Source organism: Pseudophryne corroboree, chromosome 1 (assembly GCF_028390025.1).
Source record: "Pseudophryne corroboree isolate aPseCor3 chromosome 1, aPseCor3.hap2, whole genome shotgun sequence".
Lineage (NCBI taxonomy): Eukaryota > Metazoa > Chordata > Amphibia > Anura > Myobatrachidae > Pseudophryne > Pseudophryne corroboree.
This window is the reverse complement of record NC_086444.1, coordinates 941,424,209-941,447,073: the sequence shown is the minus strand read 5'-3', so window position 1 is coordinate 941,447,073 and position 22,865 is coordinate 941,424,209. Positions and strand designations below refer to the sequence as shown.

The window sequence follows — 22,865 nt, the reverse complement described above, 5'->3', positions numbered from 1 at the left end:
ATCTATAAAACATTTTCCTTAATTTTAAGGTTATAATAAAAGTTAATTTTTAAACTTGTGTGCACCGGAAACAGATCCTTTCTTCTCTTCTCTCTTCTCTCTACTTCGTTTCCAATCTATAAAACATCCCAGATTGTGACAAGAGGGGCAATGCCCTATATGCCATTAGTGATCCTAAATATATAACATTTTGATGACATGGATTAGTTGGCCACTGGTTACTACTGCTTGGGCCTCATGAACACTTACCTCTCTTGCAATAATTCATCTTATAAAAGATAGTGTGCTAACTCTTAGTGATGTACAGATTTAAAGATCCCACCACCCTTTAAATATTTCCCCCCTCTAATTCCCACCTTTTAAATATATTATATGAAGCTCTTACACCCATACTATAAAATATATTTAATGAGCTTCTCCCTCTCACTGTCCTCAGAGCTGTATTGCGGGTCTCGGCACTGTCAGGAAGATTCAGAGTCCAACTCCGGTCTCTCGAGTTCCGCACCTTGTCACCTACTCGGGGGATGAGACGTCATGACATCTCATCCCCCAATGCCAGCAGCACAGCGCCATCTACTAATCACTAATCACTAGAACTACATATATACCCAGAGCTTAAAGTTCAAATTTCATTGGCAACAGAGAAAAAATAAATAAATAATAATAATAATAATAATAATAATAATACAGACTGTCTTACTTTTGCTGACAACATTAACAGGCTGTGGAGCCTGCACTTTCCTCTATGACACTACCCCGAACACACAACCTAAAGATGCTGACAGGGATTCCACCTCCCTCTTCCCTGCAGCATGTGCGCCCAGCCAGTCATGGAGTCGCAAGCTGCAGGCAGCTTAACTGACTATTAGACAGCTGGTCCATTATTCGGCAGCCACAGCCCATCGCTGCTCTGCGAAGCCGGCAGCTGTCAGCAGGGATCTGGAAGCACTGACTGTACAGCGGATCAGATCAGTAATAGAAAGCAGATCTGATCTCGGTGGGCCAATCAGATTTTTTTAATTTATTTTTTGGAGGGGGGGGGGGGCGATCATGAAGGATAGTGTGTGTGTGTGTTTGTGGGGAATACGTGCTGGGGTGTAATCATGGGGGGAGGGAGAGAGTTGGGGGTGTACTATGTGAAATGCAATGGGGTGGGGAAGTGGAAACACGTGGGGCAAAATCGCGGAGGCCTGAATACACAAGGGTGACGACTCGGGGAGGATTGCAGAGGGAGGACTGAGTGCTATTCATAGCAAGAGCTGGCTTATCACCAGCACACACGCCACTTATGTCATGTGCATAGAGCTGAGTTGCACTCACGCTGTCAGTGTCAGCTGACTGTAAGGTGGCCGCGGCATCCCTGTACCTCGTTAAGGAAGAGGAGGAGCAGTGAGTACATCTAAGGAATTAATAAACAAAGCATTCATCCAAAGTGTGCGTCGCTGCCCTCCAGTGGCCTGCGCCCATAGTCAGCTGCCTAAAGCTGCCTAATGGTGGCACCGGCCCTGCTTTTTCTTCTTTACACTGGTGGTAGTTCTTAATGACATTGGCTATATGTTTGGGGTCATTGTCCTACTGCAGAATAAATTTGGAGCAAATCAAACACCTCCCTGATGGTATTGCATGATGGATAAGTACCTGCTTGTATTTCTTTGCATTGAAGCACAAAGAAAGGGGCAACGTTGAGGACTGTAGATGCAGTGGTCGGCAAGAAAAGTGCATCAGATGAAAGACACTTCTCTTCGAATCAGAAGATGTCCAGCAGTGCCATCAGTTCAGAACTGGCAGAAACCAGTGGGACCTACATACTCCAATCTACAGTTCGCAAAAGTCTTGCAAGAAGTAGTGATGTACACCGGACATTTTTCGGGTTTTGTGTTTTGGTTTTGGATTCGATTCCGCGGCCGTGTTTTGGATTCGGACGCGTTTTGGCAAAACCTCACCGAAATTTTTTTGTCGGATTCGGGTGTGTTTTGGATTCGGGTGTTTTTTTCAAAAGACCCTAAAAAACAGCTTAAATCATAGAATTTGGGGGTCATTTTGATCCCATAGTATTATTAACCTCAATAACCATAATTTCCACTAATTTTCAGTCTATTCTGAACACCTCACACCTCACAATATTATTTTTAGTCCTAAAATTTGCACCGAGGTCGCTGGATGGCTAAGCTAAGCGACCCAAGTGGCCGACACAAACACCTGGCCCATCTAGGAGTGGCACTGCAGTGTCACGCAGGATGGCCCTTCAAAAAAGCACTCCCCAAACAGCACATGACGCAAAGAAAAAAAGAGGCGCAATGAGGTAGCTGTGTGACTAAGCTAAGCGACCCTAGTGGCCGACACAAACACCTGGCCCATCTAGGAGTGGCACTGCAGTGTCACGCAGGATGGCCCTTCAAAAAAATACTCCACAAACAGCACATGACGCAAAGAAAAATGAAAGAAAAAAGAGGTGCAAGATGGAATTGTCCTTGGGCCCTCCCACCCACCCTTATGTTGTAAAAACAGGACATGCACACTTTAACGAACCCATCATTTCAGCGACAGGGTCTGCCACACGACTGTGACTGAAATGACTGGTTGGTTTGGGCCCCCACCAAAAAAGAAGCAATCAATCTCTCCTTGCACAAACTGGCTCTACGGAGGCAAGATGTCCACCTCATCATCATCGTCCGATTCATCACCCCTTTCACTGTGTACATCCCCCTCCTCACAGATTATTAATTCATCCCCACTGGAATCCACCATCTCAGGTCCTCGTGTACTTTCTGGAGGCAATTGCTGCTGGTGAATGTCTCCATGGAGGAATTGATTATAATTCATTTTAATGAACATCATCTTCTCCACATTTTCTGGAAGTAACCTCGTACGCCGATTGCTGACAAGGTGAGCGGCGGCACTAAACACTCTTTCGGAGTACACACTGGAGGGAGGGCAACTTAGGTAGAATAAAGCCAGTTTGTGCAAGGGCCTCCAAATTGCCTCTTTTTCCTGCCAGTATACGTACGGACTGTCTGACGTGCCTACTTGGATGCGGTCACTCATATAATCCTCCACCATTCTTTCAATGGTGAGAGAATCATATGCAGTGACAGTAGACGACTTGTCAGTAATCGTTGGCAGGTCCTTCAGTCCGGACCAGATGTCAGCATCAGCAGTCGCTCCAGACTGCCCTGCATCACCGCCAGCGGGTGGGCTCGGAATTCGTAGGTATACAATGTAGATGGATGGATAGTATAGTATTACTTATACTTATGGACGACGAGTGACGACACAGAGGTAGGTACAGCCGTGGCCTACCGTACTGCTGCTTAGTGCTTATATATAAATATAATATACTGTATAACGGACCTGGTGGACAGTGTCAGCAGCAGACTGCTAAACTAGTATGAAGAAAGAAAAAAAAAACACCACAGGTATACAATGTAGATGGATGGATAGTATTACTTATACTTATGGACGACGAGTGACGAGTCGACACAGAGGTAGGTACAGCCGCGGCCTACCGTACCGCTGCTTAGTGCTTAATTATATATATAATATACTGTATAACGGACCTGGTGGACACTGCAGTGTCAGCAGACTGCTAAACAAACTAGCATGAAGAAAGAAAAAAAAACACCACAGTGTTTTTCAGGCAGACAAACGTATACTGGACTGGTGGTCACTGTCAGCAAAACTGTGCACTGTACTCCTGCTATAACTGCTCCCCAGTCCCCACAATTAGGCAGTGTGTGCAGTGCACTCAGCACAGATATATCATGCAGCAGTGCAGCACACTGAGTGAGCACAGATATGGTGGAGCGTTTTTTTTCAGGCAGAGAAACAACGGATTAAACTCAAAACCCTGCACTGTACTCCCTAACAGCTGCTCCCCATCCCCAATCCTCCCCACAATTATAACTAACTAAGTTCTAATATAATACAACGGACTCGGAGAGGACGCCAGCCACGTCCTCTCCCTATCAATCTCAATGCACGTGTGAAAATGGCGGCGACGCGCGGCTCCTTATATAGAATCCGAGTCTCGCGAGAATCCGACAGCGGGATGATGACGTTCGGGCGCGCTCGGGTTAACCGAGCAAGGCGGGAGGATCCGAGTCGCTCGGACCCGTGTAAAAAAAAAGGTGAAGTTCGGGCGGGTCGGATTCCGAGGATCCGAACCCGCTCATCACTAGCAGGAAGTGGCCTTCATGGAAGAATTGCGACCAAATTTGCGACCTTCGACGTGGAAACAAGGCCAAGCACCTCAACTATGCACAAAAACATAGGAACTGGGGTGCAGAAAAATGGCAGCAGGTGCTCTGGACCTAGGAGTCAAAATTGAAATATTTGGCTGTGACAGAAGGCAGTTTGTTCACCGAAGGTCTGGAGAGCAGTACAATAATGAGTATCTGCAGTCAACAGTGAAGCATGGTGGAAGTTCCTTGCAAGTTTGGGGCTGCATTTCAGCAAATGTAGTTGGGGATTTAGTCAGGATTAATAGTGTCCTCAATGCTGAAAAATACAGGCAGGTACTTTTCCATCATGGAATACCATCAGTGGGGCGTCTGATTGGCTCCAAATTTATTCTGCAGCAGGACAATGACCCCAAAACTACAGTAAAAGTCAGTAAGAACTACCTTAAACATAACAAAGAACAAGGAGTCCTGGAAGTGATGATATGGCCCCCACAGAGCCCTGATCTCAACATCATTGAGTCTGTCTAGGATTACATGAAGGGACAGAAGGTTTTGAGCAAGAATACATTCACAGAAGATCTGTGGTTTGTTCTCCAAGATGTTTGGAACAACCTCCCTGCCAAGTTCATTCATAAACTGTGTGCAAGTGTACCTAGAAGAATAGATGCTATTTTGAAGGCAAGGGTTTGATTTGATATTGAAATATTGATTTGATTTAGACCTCTCTTCTGATCGTTTGCATTTTGGTAATTTATTCAAATTAACTATTAGCACTTTATTTTTGAAAGCATTCTTACTTTGCAGATTTTTTTCCCCATACAGTACCTGCCTAAAACTTTTGCACAGTACTGTGGGCGGGATGTACTAAGCGGAAAATGCGGTAAACCCCCTGTTTACCGCATTTTCCTGATCTACTAAGCCCCATCCGGCTGGTCAGCGCCGCGGCGGGCTTCTCTCCGTGGCGCTGTGTGAGGGATCCGATCGGATCCCTCCCAGCATGCCCTGCGGCCGCCCCCCGTCACCCCGTGCATGCGCAGACTGACTCCTGGGGCCGAATCCCGGAAGTCAGGCTGCCGCTGCGCATCGCGGAGGACAGCTCTTATCGGAAGAGCTGTCCTCCGCAATGCTGATCGCATATGTTAGTACAGGGCGGCGATGGGCGGCGATGTACATTAGTACATCCCGCCCTGTATATTTACCTCTCTAGCAGTGGTGTAACTGTAGAGGGTGTAGGGGATGCAACTGCTATGGGGCTCGGCCGCTTGGGTTCCCAAAGGCCCAGCAAGCAATCCCACTACACTTTTTGTTGTTGTTTTTATTTTACAGTTAGTACAGGAGTTTACTTCCTGGTAGGAAGAGAGGTGGGAGGTGGGGTGCAGGGTGCAGAGCTGCGCTCAATGTGTGACCACAGCAGCTTGTTGAAGAAACCTGAAACACATCTGCAGTAACGGTGGGGCTGCACGTACGATGACAGATCGTGCTTGGACAGTGCCACACAGTCCCGCTGATGGTGAGTCCCACTCTACCCTACCATCCATCCATCTATGCCCCACCATCAATCTATGCCTGGCTCCCTTCCATCTATCCATCTACAGTATGCCCCATAAAGTGTTCCATCTGTCTGTCCGTCCACCTGTCTATCTATCCCCCTACCGTCTATACCCAGCCCCAGTCCATCTATTCATATTAGCCCCCATATGGTGCTCTGTCTGTTTATGCCCCACGGTCTGTCCGTCTATGCCCATCCCCCATCCATCTATCCATCTATGCAACCATGAGTGCTCTGGCTGTCAGTCTATGTCCCCCCATCAATGCCCCATACAGTGCTCTGTTCATCCATATATCCATCTATGCCCCCCATGTCCATCCATCTGTCAGTCAGTGCCCCCATATGGTACTCTGTCTGTCTGTCCGTCTGCACCCTCATATGGTGCTCTGTCCGTCCACTTATCTATCTATGTCCTCTTCCACCTATCCTTCCCTCTATGCCCCCAAATGGTGCTCTGGCGGCTGTCCATCTATGCCCCCCATATGGAATGTCCTTGCCCCCATCTGTCCATCTATGCCCCTCTGTCCTGTGCTATAGTCATGTATTGTCTCTCTTGTTCACTGTGCCTCTCTCCCTCTCTCTCTCTCCCCCCCCCTCTCTCTAACACTCTCTCTTGTTTCTCTCTTTCTCACTGATACAGACACTGTCTTTCTCCCTCACTTCCTGACACACTCTCTCTCCCTGACACTGGCCCTCATTCCGAGTTGTTCGCTCGCAAGCTGCTTTTAGCAGCATTGCACACGCTAAGCCGCCGCCTACTGGGAGTGAATCTTAGCTTATCAAAATTGCGAACAAAAGATTCGCAATATTGCGAAAAGACTTCTCTGTGCAGTTTCTGAGTAGCTCGAGACTTACTCTTCCAGTGCGATCAGTTCAGTGCTTGTCGTTCCTGGTTTGACGTCACAAACACACCCAGCGTTCGCCCAGACACTCCTCCGTTTCTCCAGCCACTCCCGCGTTTTTCCCAGAAACGGTAGCGTTTTTTCACACACTCCCAAAAAACGGCCAGTTTCCGCCCAGAAACACCCACTTCCTGTCAATCACACTCCGATCTCCAGTACGAAGAAAAAACCTCGTAATGCCGTGAGTAAAATACCAATCTTCATAGCAAATTTACTTGGCGCAGTCGCAGTGCGAACATTGCGCATGCGCAGGTAGCGGAAAATCGCTGCGATGCAAAGAAAATTACCGAGCGAACAACTCGGAATGAGGGCCACTGTCTTTCTCTCTCTCAGCCTGACTCTTTCTCTCTCCTGACACTATGTCAGTTTGTAGTGCCAGGGACTGTGGACATTGGCCATGCCAGGAGAGCATGACATGTGTGGCTGCAAGCCACTGCAGTGGATTAACTATTAAGCACAAGGAGAGCTAGGACCTTATATGTTCATTTGCTAATTTTTCAGTTATGTACCTGTGTGTGACCCATACCTCCCAACATGACCCTCTCCATGAGGGACAGAATGCCCTGCTCCTGGACTTCCCTCTTAATTTATGATTGCCATCACCTGTGGTGAAACACCTTTCTTATCCATTACCCTGTTCAGCACAGGTGCCAGCAATCATAAATTAAGAGAAAAGTCCAGAAGCAGAGCATTGTGTCCCTCCTGGAGAAGGTCATGTTGGGAGGTATGGTGATCAGGCCTAAGCCTGAGTATGCTTCGCACAGTGGGGGTAAATCCAAGTTGATCGCAGCAGGAAATTTTTTAGCAGTTGGGCAAAACCATGGCCCTCATTCCGAGTTGTTCGCTCGCAAGCTGCTTTTAGCAGCATTGCACACGCTAAGCCGCCGCCTACTGGGAGTGAATCTTAGCTTATCAAAATTGCGAACGAAAGATTCGCAATATTGCGAAAAGACTTCTCTGTGCAGTTTCTGAGTAGCTCGAGACTTACTCTTCCAGTGCGATCAGTTCAGTCAGTTTCGTTCCTGGTTTGACGTCACAAACAGACCCAGCGTTCGCCCAGACACTCCCCCGTTTCTCCAGCCACTCCCGCGTTTTTCCCAGAAACGGTAGCGTTTTTTCACACACTCCAATAAAACGGCCAGTTTCCGCCCAGAAACACCCACTTCCTGTCAATCATACTCCGATCACCAGACGAAGAAAAAACCTCGTAATGCCGTGAGTAAAATACCAAACTTCTTAGCAAATTTACTTGGCGCAGTCGCAGTGCGAACATTGCGCATGCGCAATTAGCGGAAAATCGCTGCGATGCGAAGAAAATTACCGAGCGAACAACTCGGAATGAGGGCCCATGTGCACTGCAGGTGTGGCAGATATAACATTTGCAGAGAGAGTTAGATTTGGGTGGGTTATTTTATTTCTGTGCAGGGTAAATACTGGCTGCTTTATTTTTACACTGCAAATTAGATTGCAGATTGAACACACCACACCCAAATCTAACTCTCTCTGCACATGTTATATCTGCCTCCCCTGCAGTGCACATGGTTTTGCCCAATTGCTAACAGAATTCCTGCTGCGATCAACTTGGAATTACCCCCAGTGTCTGATGCCTGTAAAGACACTGGGGTAAATTTACTAAGAATCGTATTTTCCCGTTTGAGGTCAAAGTTCAATCACGAATGACATCGAAAGTGTAAATATGCAACTTTTTGAATTGATTACGACTAATTTACTAAGCTGACGTATTCTGCATTTTCGGTTTTTCCGATGTCGATGTCATTCGTTTTTTTAGGCAGTGTTTTACGTGAGTGACTTATAAAACACTGCCGACTTTAATACAATGAATCTCGGCCGGATCTGAAAGATCCGTGCAGGGCTTCATTGTGCACCTTGTAAAAAAAATTAAAAATGTTTAAACTTAAAAAAAAAATTGCGTGGGGTCCCTCCTCCTAAGCCAAACCAGCCTCGCGCTCTTTGAGCCGGCCCTGGTTGCAAAAATATGGGAAAAAAATTGACAGGGGTTCCCCCATATTTAAGCAACGGGGGACAAAAAGCGTAGGGGTCCCCCGTATTTTTGAAACCAGCACCGGGCTCCACTAGCTGGACAGATAATACAACAGCCGGGGGTCACTTTTATACAGTGCCTTGCGGCCGTGGCATCAAATATCCAACTAGTCACCCCTGGCCGGGGTACCCTGGGGGAGTGGGGACCCCTTCAATCAAGGGGTCCCCCCCCAGCCACCCAAGGGCCAGGGGTGAAGCCCGAGGCTGTCCCCCCCATCCAATGGGCTGCGGATGGGGGGCTGATAGCCTTTGTTGAAAGTAATGAATGTTGTTTTTAGTAGCAGTACTACAAGTCCCAGCAAGCCTCCCCCGCAAGCTGGTACTTGGAGAACCACAAGTACCAGCATGCGGCGGAAAACCGGGTCCGCTGGTACCTGTAGTACTACTACTAAAAAAATACCCCAATAAAGACATTACACACACACCTTGAAAGTATAACTTTAATGCATACATACACACCACCATATACACATACTTACCTTATGTTCACACGAGGGTCGGTCCTCTTCTCCAGTAGAATCCATGGTGTACCTGTTGAAAAAATCCTACTCACCAAATCCAGTGTAGAGGGCTCCTCGGATAATCCATTTGTAATCCACGTACTTGTAAAAATAAAAAAACGGACACCCGACCACGAACTGAAAGGGGACCCATGTTTTCACATGGGACCTCTTTCCCCGAATGCCAGAAACCCCCTCTGACTGATGTCTAAGTGGGTTTCTTCAGCCAATCAGGGAGCGCTACGTTGTGGCACCCTCCTGATCGGCTGTGTGCTCCTGTACTGTCTGACAGGCGGCACACGGCAGTGTTACAATGTAGCGCCTATGCGCTCCATTGTAACCAATGGTGGGAACTTTGTGGTCAGCGGTGAGGTCACTTTCGGTCAACCGCTGAGCACAAAGTTCCCACCATTGGTGCCCGTTTTTTTATTTTTACAAGTACGTGGATTACAAATGGATTATCCGAGGAGCCCTCTACACTGGATTTGGTGAGTAGGATTTTTTCAACAGGTACACCATGGATTCTACTGGAGAAGGGGACCGACCCTCGTGTGAACATAAGGTAAGTATGTGTATATGGTGGTGTGTATGTATGCATTAAAGTTATACTTTCAAGGTGTGTGTGTAATGTCTTTATTGGGGTATTTTTTTAGTAGTAGTACTACAGGTACCAGCGGGCCCAGTTTTCCGCCGCATGCTGGTACTTGTGGTTCTCCAAGTACCAGCTTGCGGGGGAGGCTTGCTGGGACTTGTAGTACTGCTACTAAAAACAATATTCATTACTTTCAACAAAGGCTATCAGCCCCCCATCCGCAGCCCATTTGATGGGGGGGACAGCCTCGGGCTTCACCCCTGGCCCTTGGGTGGCTGGGGGGGGGGCCTTGATTGAAGGGGTCCCCACTCCCCCAGGGTACCCCGGCCAGGGGTGACTGGTTGGATATTTGATGCCACGGCCGCAAGGCACTGTATAAAAGTGACCCCCGGCTGTGGCATTATCTGTCCAGCTAGTGGAGCCCGGTGCTGGTTTCAAAAATACGGGGGACCCCTACGCTTTTTGTCCCCCGTATTTTTGGAACCAGGACTAGGCGCAGAGCCCGGTGCTGGTTGCTTAAATATGGGGGAACCCCTGTCAATTTTTTTCCCATATTTTGGCAACCAGGGCCGGCTCAAAGAGCCCGAGGCTGGTTTGGTTTAGGAGGGGGGACCCCACGCAATTTTTGTTTGAAAAATTATAACATTTCCCACCCCTTACCACTGAAAAACATGCACGGATCTCATGGATCCGTGCATGCCTATACAAACACGGGATAAAAAAGCAGGTCTATTTTTTTTTAGCACTTTTTCACGATTTGTATTTCATCACGGCAGTGTTTGGCTATTGTCGGCAGTGTTTGTGTTTTGCACTTTTTAGTAAATGACCGATTTCTACCAAATTGCAGGCGTATTTGACCGATGGTGTATTAATTCGTGATTTTTTCCTAGGACTTCCAAAATATTACGAATGCCCTCATCACTGCTGTGATTTTTGCTTAGTAAATTACCGAGATGACACTTTGAAGAAAAAACGGCATCTCGGTCAAAATCGGGACCTTAGTAAATATACCCCACTGTGTTTTAACCAGAAGACCTGCCTCATGAGTCCTTATTTCCAGTACCTGTTTTACATTTGTTGGCCCATACGGGGAAAATTTGCGCTACTGAGTCAATGTGCAAAACCAGATGCCCTTCCGGCCTGGCCAAGGATTTAAAGGCAAATATTCGGGTTACGAGAGTAATAGTAAAGCATTGAGTAATCTGAGGTGTATTGTGATAACTTGCCACTGTGAAATTAAACAACTGCTTATTTTTTTTCCCTTTCTCATAAGTTCAAATGCTGTCTACTATTCAAAAGCTAAGTTTGGCTGTTGTTTAATCAAACTCACCTATTAATTGAACAGAGGAGAGCACACATATTGAGGCTCTACCTTGTAAAAGGGGGAAGAGTGAAAAAGCACGGCTAGTCCTGTTTGGAGAAGGAAACGTCTGACATACCATTGCTGATTGATGCCCCCAGTGTGGACTGGGATATGCTGCCAGCTGACATAGACCTGCAAAGTTTTGCCTGGGATCAACAAAACAATGCTGCCCTTGGGAATATCATGTCTAGTGTCACAGAAGTTAATGGTGTGGCAAAAACTGCGTACCTAACGGAGGGCACTCCATATTTTGTCCTTAAAGCCAATCTGCTACAGTATATAAGGATAAGGGGTCATTCCGAGTTGATCGTAGCTGTGCTAAATTTAGCACAGCTACGATCAGGCACTCAGACATGCAGGGGGATGCCCAGCACAGGGCTAGCCCGCCCCGCATGTCAGTGCCGCCCCCCCCCCCCCCCCCGCAGAAATGCAAAAGCATCGCATAGTGGCGATGCTTTTGCATTTCAGGAGTAATTCCCGGCCAGCGCAGCTCCTGCGGCTGGCCGGGAGAACCTGCTCGCTGCCAGGGTCACAGCGGCTGTGTGTGACGTCACGCAGCCGCCGCGGTCCACCCCCCCCAACAGTCCGGCCATGTCTGCGCTGGCCGGACCATGTCCCTTAACCTGCGGCTTAACGCCCACGTCCAGCCCCCTCCCGCCCAGCGACCGCCTCTGCCTGTCAATCAGGCAGAGGCGATCGCTACAATAAAACGGCCTTCGGCTGCCCAGCCGAAGTGGAGCAAGGAAAGAAGATTGAGCAGTTATTGGTGCCCAGGGTACATATACCACTTAGAGATAAGCGGGTTCGGTTCTCAGAGAACCGAACCGTACCGAACTTCGCCATTCGAGTCCGGTTCCGAGCCAGGCTCGGGTTTTCCCGCCTGACTCGGAAACCAGAACGAGGCAAAACACCATCATCCCGCTGTCGGATTCTCGCGGGGTTTGGATTCCATATAAGGAGCCGCGTGTCCCCGGCATTGGAGAGTGTAGAGAGAGGACGTGTCTCCGTCCTCAGTGTCCTCTGTGGTAGTGTCTTGTGCTGTATTTGTCCAGTCACAGTGTTTGTGTCCTCTTGCTGCCATATGTCCAGTGCTGCTGTGTTGTGCTGCATCAGTTCAGTGGTGGTGCATTGTGCTGCATCAGTCCAGTGGTAGTGTCCTGTGCATCAGCCATCAGTCATTCCAGTGACCAGGCAGTCACTGTGGTATACGCTGCTGCTATATGTCCACTGCTGCCGTATTATAATAATAATAACAACAACAACAACAACAACAACAAGTCCCTTACAGTGTTGCTGTGTTGTGCTGCATCAGACCAATGGTAGTGTCCTGTGCATCAGTCATTCCAGTGACCAGGCAGTCACAGTGGTATACGCTGCTGCTATATGTCCACTGCTGCCGTATTATAATAATAGTAACAACAACAACAACAAGTCCCTTACAGTGTTGCTGTGTTGTGCTGCATCAGACCAGTGGTAGTGTCCTGGCCATCAGTCATTCCTGTGCCGCATATTGTATTATATAACTCCCAAAAAATAATGGAGAACAAAAATTTGGAGGATAAAATAGGGAAGATCAAGAGCCACTTCCTCCTAGTGCTGAAGCTGCTGCCACTAGCCATGACATAGACGATGAAATGCCATCAACGTCGTCTGCCAAGGCCGATGCCCAATGTGATAGTAGACGGCATGTAAAATCCAAAAAGCCAAAGCTCAGTAAAAAGACCCAAAAAAAGAAATTTAAATGGTCTGAGGAGAAACGTAAATTGCCAATATGCCATTTACGACACGGAGTGGCAAGGAACAGCTGAGGCCCTGGCCTATGTTCATGACTAGTGGTTCAGCTACACATGACGATGGAAGCCCTCACAACTGAGGCCTTGACACTTATGTTGTTGTTAGACGTGCGTCCGGTATCCGCCATTAGTGCAGTGGGATTTAGACAATTGATGGAGGTATTGTGTCCCCGATACCAAATCCCATCTAAATTCCACTTAACTAGGCAAGCGACACGAGATTTTGCCATTTAATTCCAGTGATTTGGACATATAATTCCAGTGATTTTACCATTTCATTCCAGTGATTTTGCCATTTAATTCCAGTGATTTGGACGTATAATTCCAGTGATTTTGCAGTATAATTACAGTGATTTTGCCATTTAATTCCAGTGATTTGGATGTATAATTCCAGTGATTTTGCCATTTAATTCCAGTGATTTAGACATATAATTACAGGGATTTTCCATTTAATTCCAGTGATTTGGATGGATAATTCCAGTGATTTTGCCATTTAATTCCAGTGATTTGGACGTATAATTCCAGTGATTTTGCCATTTAATTCCAGTGATCTTGCCATTTAATTACAGTGATTTGGACATATAATTCCAGTGATTTGGATGTATAATTCCAGTGGTAATTGTTTGTGTCGCTTGGCTTAGTCATACAGCTACCTCATTGCACCTCTTCGACATCTTTGCATGAGGTACTGTTTGGGGCCTAGTTTTTGAAAAGTGCCATCCTGTCTGACACTGTCGTATGAGTCCAGGGGTACTGCGGTATTAGTCCACCAATTGCAGAATTTTTTTAAAGTGACAGGGGCGTGCTGGAGATGCTGTCAGTGGACCAAACAATTGCGGCCCACTCTCGACATTCAGACACTGCGTGACACTACCAGATGGGCAAGTTGGTTGTGTCACTTCGCTTAGTCATACAGTAAACCTCACTGCACCTTTTTTTCTTCTTTGCATCATGTGCTGTTTGGGGACTATTTTTTTTAAGTGCCATCCTGTCTGACACTTCCGTATATGTCCAGTGGTACTGCCATTTAATTGCAGTGATTTGGACATATAATTCCAGTGATTTGGACGTATAATTAAAGTGATTTTGCAGTATAATTCCAGGGATTTTGCAGTATAATTCCAGTGATTTTGCCATTTAATTCCAGTGATTTGGACGTATAATTCCAGTGATTTTGCCATTTAATTCCAGTGATTTGGACGTATAATTCCAGTAATTTGGATCTATAATTCCAGTGATTTGGATGTATAATTCCAGTGATTTTGCCATTTAATTCCAGTGATTTGGATGTATATAATTCCAGTGATTTGGACGCATAATTCCAGTGGGAATTGTTTGTGTCACTTGGCTTAGCCATACAGCTACCTCACTGCACCTCTTCGACATCTTTGCATGAGGTGCTGTTTGGGGCCTAGTTTTTGAAAAGTGCCATCCTGTCTGACACTGCCGTATGAGTCCAGGGGTACTGCTGTATTAGTCCTGGGGTACTGCCGTATAAGTCCACCAATTGCAGAATTTTTTTAAAATGACAGGGGCGTGCTGGAGATGCTGTCAATGGACCAAACAATAGCGGCCCACTCTCGACATTCAGCCACTGCGTGACACTACTAGATGGGCCAGGTGGTTGTGTCGCTTAGCTTTGTCATACAGCAACCTCGGTGCACCTTTTTTTTTTTTCTTTGCATCATGTGCTGTTTGGGGCCTTTTTTTGATATCTGCCCTCCTGTCTGCCACTGCAGTGCCACTCCTAGATGGGCCAATTGTTTGTGTCGCTTGGCTTAGTCATACAGCTACCTCATTGCACCTCTTCTACATGTTTGCATGAGGTGCTGTTTGGGGCCTAGTTTTTGAAAAGTTCCATCCTGTCTGACACTGCAGTGCCACTGCTAGATGGGCCAGGTGTTTGTGCCGCACACTTGTGTCGCTTGGCTTAGTCATACAGCAATCTCGGTGCGCCTCTTTTACTTCTTTGCATCATGTGCTGTTTGGGGCCTATATTTTATATCTGCCATCCTGTCTGACACTGCAGTGCCACTCCTAGATGGGCCAGGTGTTTGTGCCGCACACTTGTGTCGCTTAGCTTAGTCATCCAGCAACCTCGGTGCAACCTTTTGGCCTAAAAACAATATTGTGAGGTGTGAGGTGTTCAGAATAGACTGGAAATGAGTGGAAATGAATGTTATTGAGGTTAATAATACCGTAGGATCAAAATTATCCCCAAATTCTGTGATTTTAGCCATTTTTATGTTTTTTTCAAAAATCATCCAGATCCAAAACCAAAACACGAAAGGATGGTTTTGGCAAAACCGAGCCAGAACCAAAACACGAAAGTGGAATTAGAACCAAAACACAAAACACGAAAAGTGCCAGCCGCACATCTCTGCGAGCCACTCATACCCACCTTTGGGGATATCGTCTCGGAGAAGCAAAAACATTAGAACGTATTCTGCTCCACTTCTTTTGGCCAGGAGTCACGGCTGAAGTAAAGAGATTCTGCCAATGGTGTCCCGTGTGCCAGAAGACCAGCCCAAGGCCTCATTTGAGAGCACCACTAGTGCCAATGCCTATTGTTGAGATACCATTTGACAATGATTAGTACAATGGATATCGTGAGTCCACTGGAAAATCAAAATGGGGTAACCAATATGTCCTTGTAGTCTTGGATTACGCCACCCGCTATCCAGAAGTGATACCTTTCCAGAATATAAAAATGGTCACTGTCACCAAAGTTAATGCTCCTCTTTTCTCGTTTTGTATTCCCTAAAGAAATCCTTACAGATCAAGAGACCCCATTCATGTCACAAGTAATGGCAGAGCTGTGTAAGAAATTAGGAATAGCACATCTGCGTACTTCAGTTTACCACTCACAGATGGATGGGTTGGTGGAAAGATTCAATAGGACCCTAAAGTCTATGATCCGCCGGGCTGTCCTAGATAGTAATTGGGAATAGGATTAAGTCTTTCCTTACCTCATGTTCACTATTAGTGAAGTACCCCAGTCCTCAACCGGCGTCAGCCCTTTCGAGCTTCTGTTTAGAAAACAGCCTAGAGACATTTTGGACATTTTAAAAGAAGGCTGGGAACACCAGAAGGTGCGTGAATCAAATGTTGTGGAGCTCGTTAGAACACTGTATATGAGCGACTGTATAAAATAGGTTCTATTGTGCGAGAAAATGTTATAGAGGTTCAAAGTCAGCAGAATTGAGCCTATGATGTTTTTGCGCAAGTTCAGAAATTTTGTCCAGGAGATAAAGTCTTACTCTCAGTACCAGCGCAGAAGAGCAAGTTGTTTGCTAATTGGCATGGGTCCTACGAAGTAGTGGAACCAGTAAGATCGGTAAATTATAGGGTCAGGCAGCCAGCTAGAAGACATACAAAGCAAACATACCATATAAACTTGTTCAAATCTTGGCAAGAGGAGACGTCGATTCCTGTGCCCCTGCTAGGTCACATCGTTCTCCCTTTATTTTTTTCTGGGATACATTCTCTGCGAGACAGGGGAAAAGAGTACAAACCGGCATCCACAAGAAAAGAAGGATGGTTGCTTCTCTGCTAGAGTGCACTACATTCATGCTGTATCAAGAAGAGATGCCTGGAAAGGTTTGTAAAAAGGCTGAATGGTGTCAGCCAACACAATGGAAGATGTGCGCTTCCTGAGCATGGAAAAGCGAAAGGGGGGATATGTGATGAGAAGGCTAGTGTCTCACCACAATTGCCCACATTTTTGTGGGATCAGCTCCTTTTAAGAGAGAGAGAGAGAGTAAAACAAGACCTGCACATTCTGCAGCTGCAGTAGAGATTTGGAACTCTGGATTTCGTGGATTTCCCAGATGCAGCAGGAACTCATCACTGAGAACAGGAAGAGTTTAAAACTTCCATTTACCCAGAGTTCTGTGCGCTGATGCCTGTTAGAGGCCAGTGAGCAGGGAACAATTTGTAGTGCCAGGGATTGTGGACAGTGGTCGTGCCTGGAGAGCATGGCATGTGTGGCTGCAAGCCACTGCAGCAGATTAAATATTGAAAACAAGGTGTGCTAGGACCTTTTATGTTTGTTTACTTATTTTTCCATTATGAACTTGTGTGTGACCAGGCCTAAGCCTGAGTATGCTTTGCACATTGTCTGATGCCAGTAAAGACACTGTTTTAACCGGAAGACCTGCCACAGGAGTCCTTATTTCCAGTACCGTTTTACAATATATATATATATATATATATATATATATATATATATATACTGTATTTATTTTGTTAGGTTCATTTATGTGGCGGTGGTTGTGGACAGGGTTGCACTTCTGTTTGCCCACTTATTTCTGATTGGCAGCCACCAGCTCTGGACCAGAAATAATTAGATTTGGTCCTGTATCACCAACCCATTGCATCCCTGCAAGTGCACCACGACACTCAGTTTGGGAACCACTGCACTACAGTAACTAGTCAGGGCCTTCCATCTAATATATAAAAATGAAAATGTGTCCTTCTGTCTTTCTATACAAATCCACAGTTTACAAGCGAAGACTGTGAAATTAAAACACGGCGGAGGCAACAAAATCAATTTAAAATCCCTAGCACCCCTAGGGGCAGGGGCGTATCTATGCTTTGGCCAGGATGGCACTCGCCAGGGGCGCCAGCAGAGGAGGGGCGCCACCCAGCGGTGCCACCCGCGGCCGCACAAAGCGAAAAAACGAAACAAACTACAACTCCCAGAAGCCACCTAGCCTGGTACAGCTGCATGCCTATTGGCTGTATGCCCAGAGTAGGCGTGTACTGTACTTGTCAGCAGCCGCGGGATGTTCAAGGAAGTAAGCTGTGGACACAGTGAGTGAGTGACCCGCTGAGACTTGTGAGTACAGCGGTGGTGGTAAAAACATAATGTGGCAGTGGCAGTGTTAATCGTCTGGCAGCTGTTACCCCTCCGTCCCTCCTCTCACAGCCTGCATGTCAGCACAGGAACGAGTGATAGATGGTGAGAGGGAGCAGCAGCGAGTGTGCAGTGAATGCTGTGCTGCTTTATTACTAGCCAGGAGGCGAGCACACAGTCTGTGCTGCCTGGTAGGGAAGGGGTTACAAAAAAACTGTTATCGTTCTGGCCGGGGCATGATCTGGTCACGGGTGGCTGGTGCAGTGTGCTCTGTCAGGACAGGATGTTGCTGGTGATAGTAAATGCAAGTGAGGGTTGGAGGAAATTGAGGAGGGGGGATAATGATGGGTGGAGTGGGAGTTCCAAGCCTGAGACACCTGGTTTACACAGTGTACTATACACTGACCATTGCACAGCCCAGGCAAGCCCCTTTCTGTATTACCTGCTTCTAAGTAATCATATAGTCTTATTCTTTATAAGCCATGTCTTAAGATGGGTACACAGTGATAGATATATCTGCAGATCAATTGATCGGCAGATATATCTATGGACGGATCGGGCAGTGTGCTGTGCATACACACTACCCGATCCGCCGGGGACTGACGTCATGAACTGGGCGGGCGTGTACACACTCCCACCCAGTTCAGCTGTCAATCACCGCTGGCCACTGCAGCATCGTACACAGCGATGCGCCAATATATCAGCAGATATATTGGCCGTAGGCTGTGCTGCATAGCCGACGCGATATGTCTGTGAACGACGGAGTTCACAGACATATAGGCCGTACACATTGGCCGACAGACCCGCGATATATCGGCCATACAATAGAATGCCCAATATATCAGCCAGTGTGTACCCACCTTTACTATGTCCCTGCTTTCAGAGTGCAATACAGTATCAAATGCCGGTTCTACCATTAGGCAGAGTATGCGGCTGCAAAGAGCACCAGGTCTGATAAGGTGAAGGGTAGAGAGTGCAAGCATAGGGGACACATCTGACTTACAACCTGGGAACAAACTCTGTGGGGGAAAGACACCCCTAGCACCCCTAGGGGTGGGACATCAGCACAGAGTATTTCAGGAGACAGCATAAATCCCGAATGCCTGGACCAATTTACAACAAACTTGGTACACATTTAACTTACAAGCTGAGAACAAACACTGTGGGGGTCAGACATTCCTACCACCCCTAAGGGGGGGGGGGGGGGGCAGCAGCACAGAGTTTTTTAGCATGCAGAATAACTCTGGAATGCCACAAGCAATTTACACCAAACTTGCTACACATATGACTTACACTCTGGGAACAAACACTGTGGGGGTAACACACCACTAGCACCCCTAGGGGTGGGCCAGCAGCCAGAGGCATCTCTAGAGAGGAGGGGACCCGTGTGCTGACTCTGTGTGTGGGCCCCCTCCTCTCCCGTAGCCGTCACGCTGCTGCTAGCGCTCTCAGCGCTCTAAACTCTGGCACAGTGCCAGAGTCTACAGCGCATGCGCAGGACTACGAAAATGGCCACCGTGCCATTTTTCTGGAGTCCTGCGCATGCGCTGTAGACTCTGGCACTGTGCCAGAGTCTCTAGTGGTCAGTGCGCTTGCAGCGGTGCGACGGCTACGGGAGAGGAGGGGGCCCACACACAGAGTCAGCACACGGGTCCCCTCCTCTCTAGAGATGCCTCTGGCTGCTGGCCCACTCCTAGGGGTGCTAGTGGTCAGTGCGCTTGCAGCGGTGCGACGGCTACGAGAGAGGAGGGGGCCAACACACAGTCAGCGATGGATTCTGGAAAGTATAGGAGAAATAGGTGCAGTGTGTGCGGTGTGGGGCCCCCCAGGACTCAGGGGCCCGTGTGCACCGCACACACTGCACCCATTATAGAAACGCCAATGCCAGCAGCACAGACTATATCAGGACATGCATGATATCTCAGTGATGACAGGGCTGCATGTGACAGGGCCAGTGACATGATGTGAGGAGGGGAATGCAGGTAGCACAAACCCACACACTGAGAATTATATAGTGGAAGTAGCACAGACCCCCAGCAGCACAGAGTATATCAGGAGATACATAATGTGCTGCGCTATATAAGAAACTGTAAAAAAAATTGTAATTTCACAGGGGCACTGACATGATGTAAGGAGGGGAATGGAGGCAGCAGGAAGCCACAGACTGAGAGTTGTATAGTGGGAAGAGCAGGGTCCCTTGGGGGACCAAAAGGGGGTCCAGCCACTACACAAAGGGGGTCATTCTGAGTTGATCGCTCGCTGGCTACTTTTAGCAACCGTGCAAATGCATTGTCGCCGCCCACCGGGAGGTGTATTTTCGCTTTGCAGAAGTGCGAACGCTTGTGCAGCAGAGAACCTGCAAAATCATTTTGTGCAAAACAAGACCAGTCCTGCAGCTACTCTTCGTGTGCGTTGATTCTAACGATGGAGGGGCGGCTTTTGACGTCACACACCCGCCCAGCGTTCGCCCAGCCACACCTGCATTTTTCCCGACACGCCTGCATTTTTCTTAGCACTCCCTGAAAACGGTCGGTTGACACCCAGAAACGCCCACTTCATGTCAATCTTCCTGCGTTCGGCCGTGCGACTGAAAGCTTCGCTAGAACCTGTGCAAAACCACGATGCTCTTTGTACCCGTACATCGCGCGTGTGCATTGGGGTGCATACGCATGCGCAGATTAGCCATTTTTTACACTGATCGCTATGCAGCGAACAACGGCAGCTAGCGATCAACTCGGAATGACCCCCAAAGTGCGTCAGGGAAGCAAGATATGCCTATATACTAGATCTCTAACCAACGTAAATTAACAAACAACTATAATTCTAATTTACCATCCTCATTCCATAGCGAAGCACAGGTATTCAGCTATCTACAATGTTATTTATACTGTGTGTTTAATATTTACATTTATTTTTGTAAACAGAAATTCTTAAAATACCGGGCAACGCTGGGTTCTCCAGCTAGTTAACAATAATTACCTTCTGGCATAGGTAAATGCTGCTGATACCATGACTACAATAGCAATATAATCTAATGCAATTTTACTAAAGCTGCATGTTTTACAGCTTTCCTCAGTACCAAAAATGAAATAATTAGCAGCACCTGTGGATATTTTCAAACATACTGTATCAACCAGTAATGAACACACCTGTGTACCAACTAGGAGATATGGAAAACATGCATTGTTAGGGATGCACTGCTATAGACCATCTACCAGATTAATTATTAATGCTGTATAATCATGCTTGCCTACCTGACCCTCTCCATGAGGGAGAAAATGCTCTGTTCCTGGACTTTCCTGGTAATGTATGATTGCCATCACCTGTGGTGAGCTAGTTAATTGATAAGAAAGATGTTTCACCACAGGTAATGGCAATCATACATTACCAGGAAAGTCCAGGAACAGAGCATTTTCTCCCTCATGGGGAGGGTCAGGTAGGCAAGTATGTGTATAATAGAGGCATCACCGGGTCTGGTGACACCTTTGCACACTCTATATCCCACTGCATGCCAGAAAGCAGGCATGGTCTAACACACAGGTTCTCAAACTCGGTCCTCAGGACCCCACACAGTGCATGTTTTGCAGGTAACCCAGCAGGTGCACAGCTGTATTAATTACTCACAGACACATTTTAAAAGGTCCGCAGGTGGAGTTAATTATTTAAATTGCAATTCTGTGAGGAGACCTGCAAAACATGCACTGAGGACCGAGTTTGAGAACCTATGGTCTAACATAAAGGAGCTTGAATCTCGAATACATCACTCCGGGGATTTGCCCAGTATCTCTGGAGATGCTGGACTGCCCCCAGAGACTAGTATCTGCACTTGTCGGCTCCTCTTCCATGACAGGAGTGCTACAGGAGAATGTCATACTGCAGCACCTGGCTCCTGTCACTGCAGAGAAACCGGCATTTTGGTGTCACCCCCTCCAAGGGTGAAACCCGAGTGGGGCCCACCAGCCCCCCACCCCCTGTGACACCACTGCTGTGTAACATACATTATCCAGTGTGCAAAGTGACCAATGTGTACTTACATGTCCAGGGTAGTGCTAGGTTCTTCTGCTGCTTCCCCATACTTCTGGACTTGCTCCAATTCTCTGGAAAGGTGGCCACATCTGAAATAAAAACATTCAGCTCAAGTAGGATGGCCTTACTGCCAGGGCTGTCTTAACAACATTGTAGGAACTAGTAGGCAAAGCAATGCACTGGGGCCCCTACTTACCCATTCATGAGAATAACAAAATTCATAAGGCACCAGCCCGCCCCTGCTTAAAGGCCTCTAGAATCATAGGGCCATAGGTCAGCAGCCCAGTATGCCCATATACGGTAAGATGGCCCTGCATACTGCTGCATCTAATAGCTTACTGTACCTGCCCTGTATATGTTGGAATTATGACATACACTGCTCTTTGCATGATGCATATTATAGCTGGTTAAGTGCTAATTATGGGCTTTTCATGGAATGGCCACACTCGGCCTAAAACCAAGCATTTGGAAACCCCCCTTCTAGAAATCCTGTGCTGTCCCCTGTTTAGGTCTGTTTCACTAAAGTCCAGAAAAGGAGAACATATTTTTTTCAAAGTAATAAAAATTAGAGTGACAAATATATTTATTCATTGTTCTTGATGCCTTAACGTCTCCTTTAAAAAAAAAAAAAAATACATAAATACAGTAATGTAATAATAACCTTCACTGATTTGAAAACATAGGTTCTTCTTACACGTCTGCACTGGTGCTCTTCAACTACTGCATAGCTGAAATATAAACCACAAGCTGCCTCCTCTAAAAATAGTCCAGAGAAACGTCAGCTGAATCAGTCAGGATGTGATTAATAAAGAACTTCTATGTGTTCTCAAAACTGCACACACTGGGGACTTTTGTTTTGTGTGTCAATAATAATTTATTTCAGTGTCAAAGCACTGTCCACTTATTTACTCATTATAAACTTTAAACACATAACTGTATGCTTCTGCAACATGACACAATACATTCATGAATGTTTATTACTGAGTCTAAATTCTCTGATGGCTAAAAAAAACATGTTTTTCATAAATTCATAACAAAAC

General features: G+C 46.8%; 1 long non-coding RNA gene across 1 annotated transcript in view; it reads right to left on the bottom strand.

The window, feature by feature from the left end:
- Positions 1-22,544, bottom strand: part of LOC134973264 (uncharacterized) — a 66,852-nt gene extending 44,308 nt beyond the window's left edge. The window contains exons 1-2 of the long non-coding RNA XR_010190272.1: positions 22,487-22,544; positions 21,834-21,914 (exon numbers count right to left, since the gene is read on the bottom strand). This is a non-coding gene — a long non-coding RNA (uncharacterized LOC134973264). The remainder of the gene's footprint in view (positions 1-21,833; positions 21,915-22,486) is intronic.
- Between the last annotated feature and the right edge of the window lie 321 nt (positions 22,545-22,865).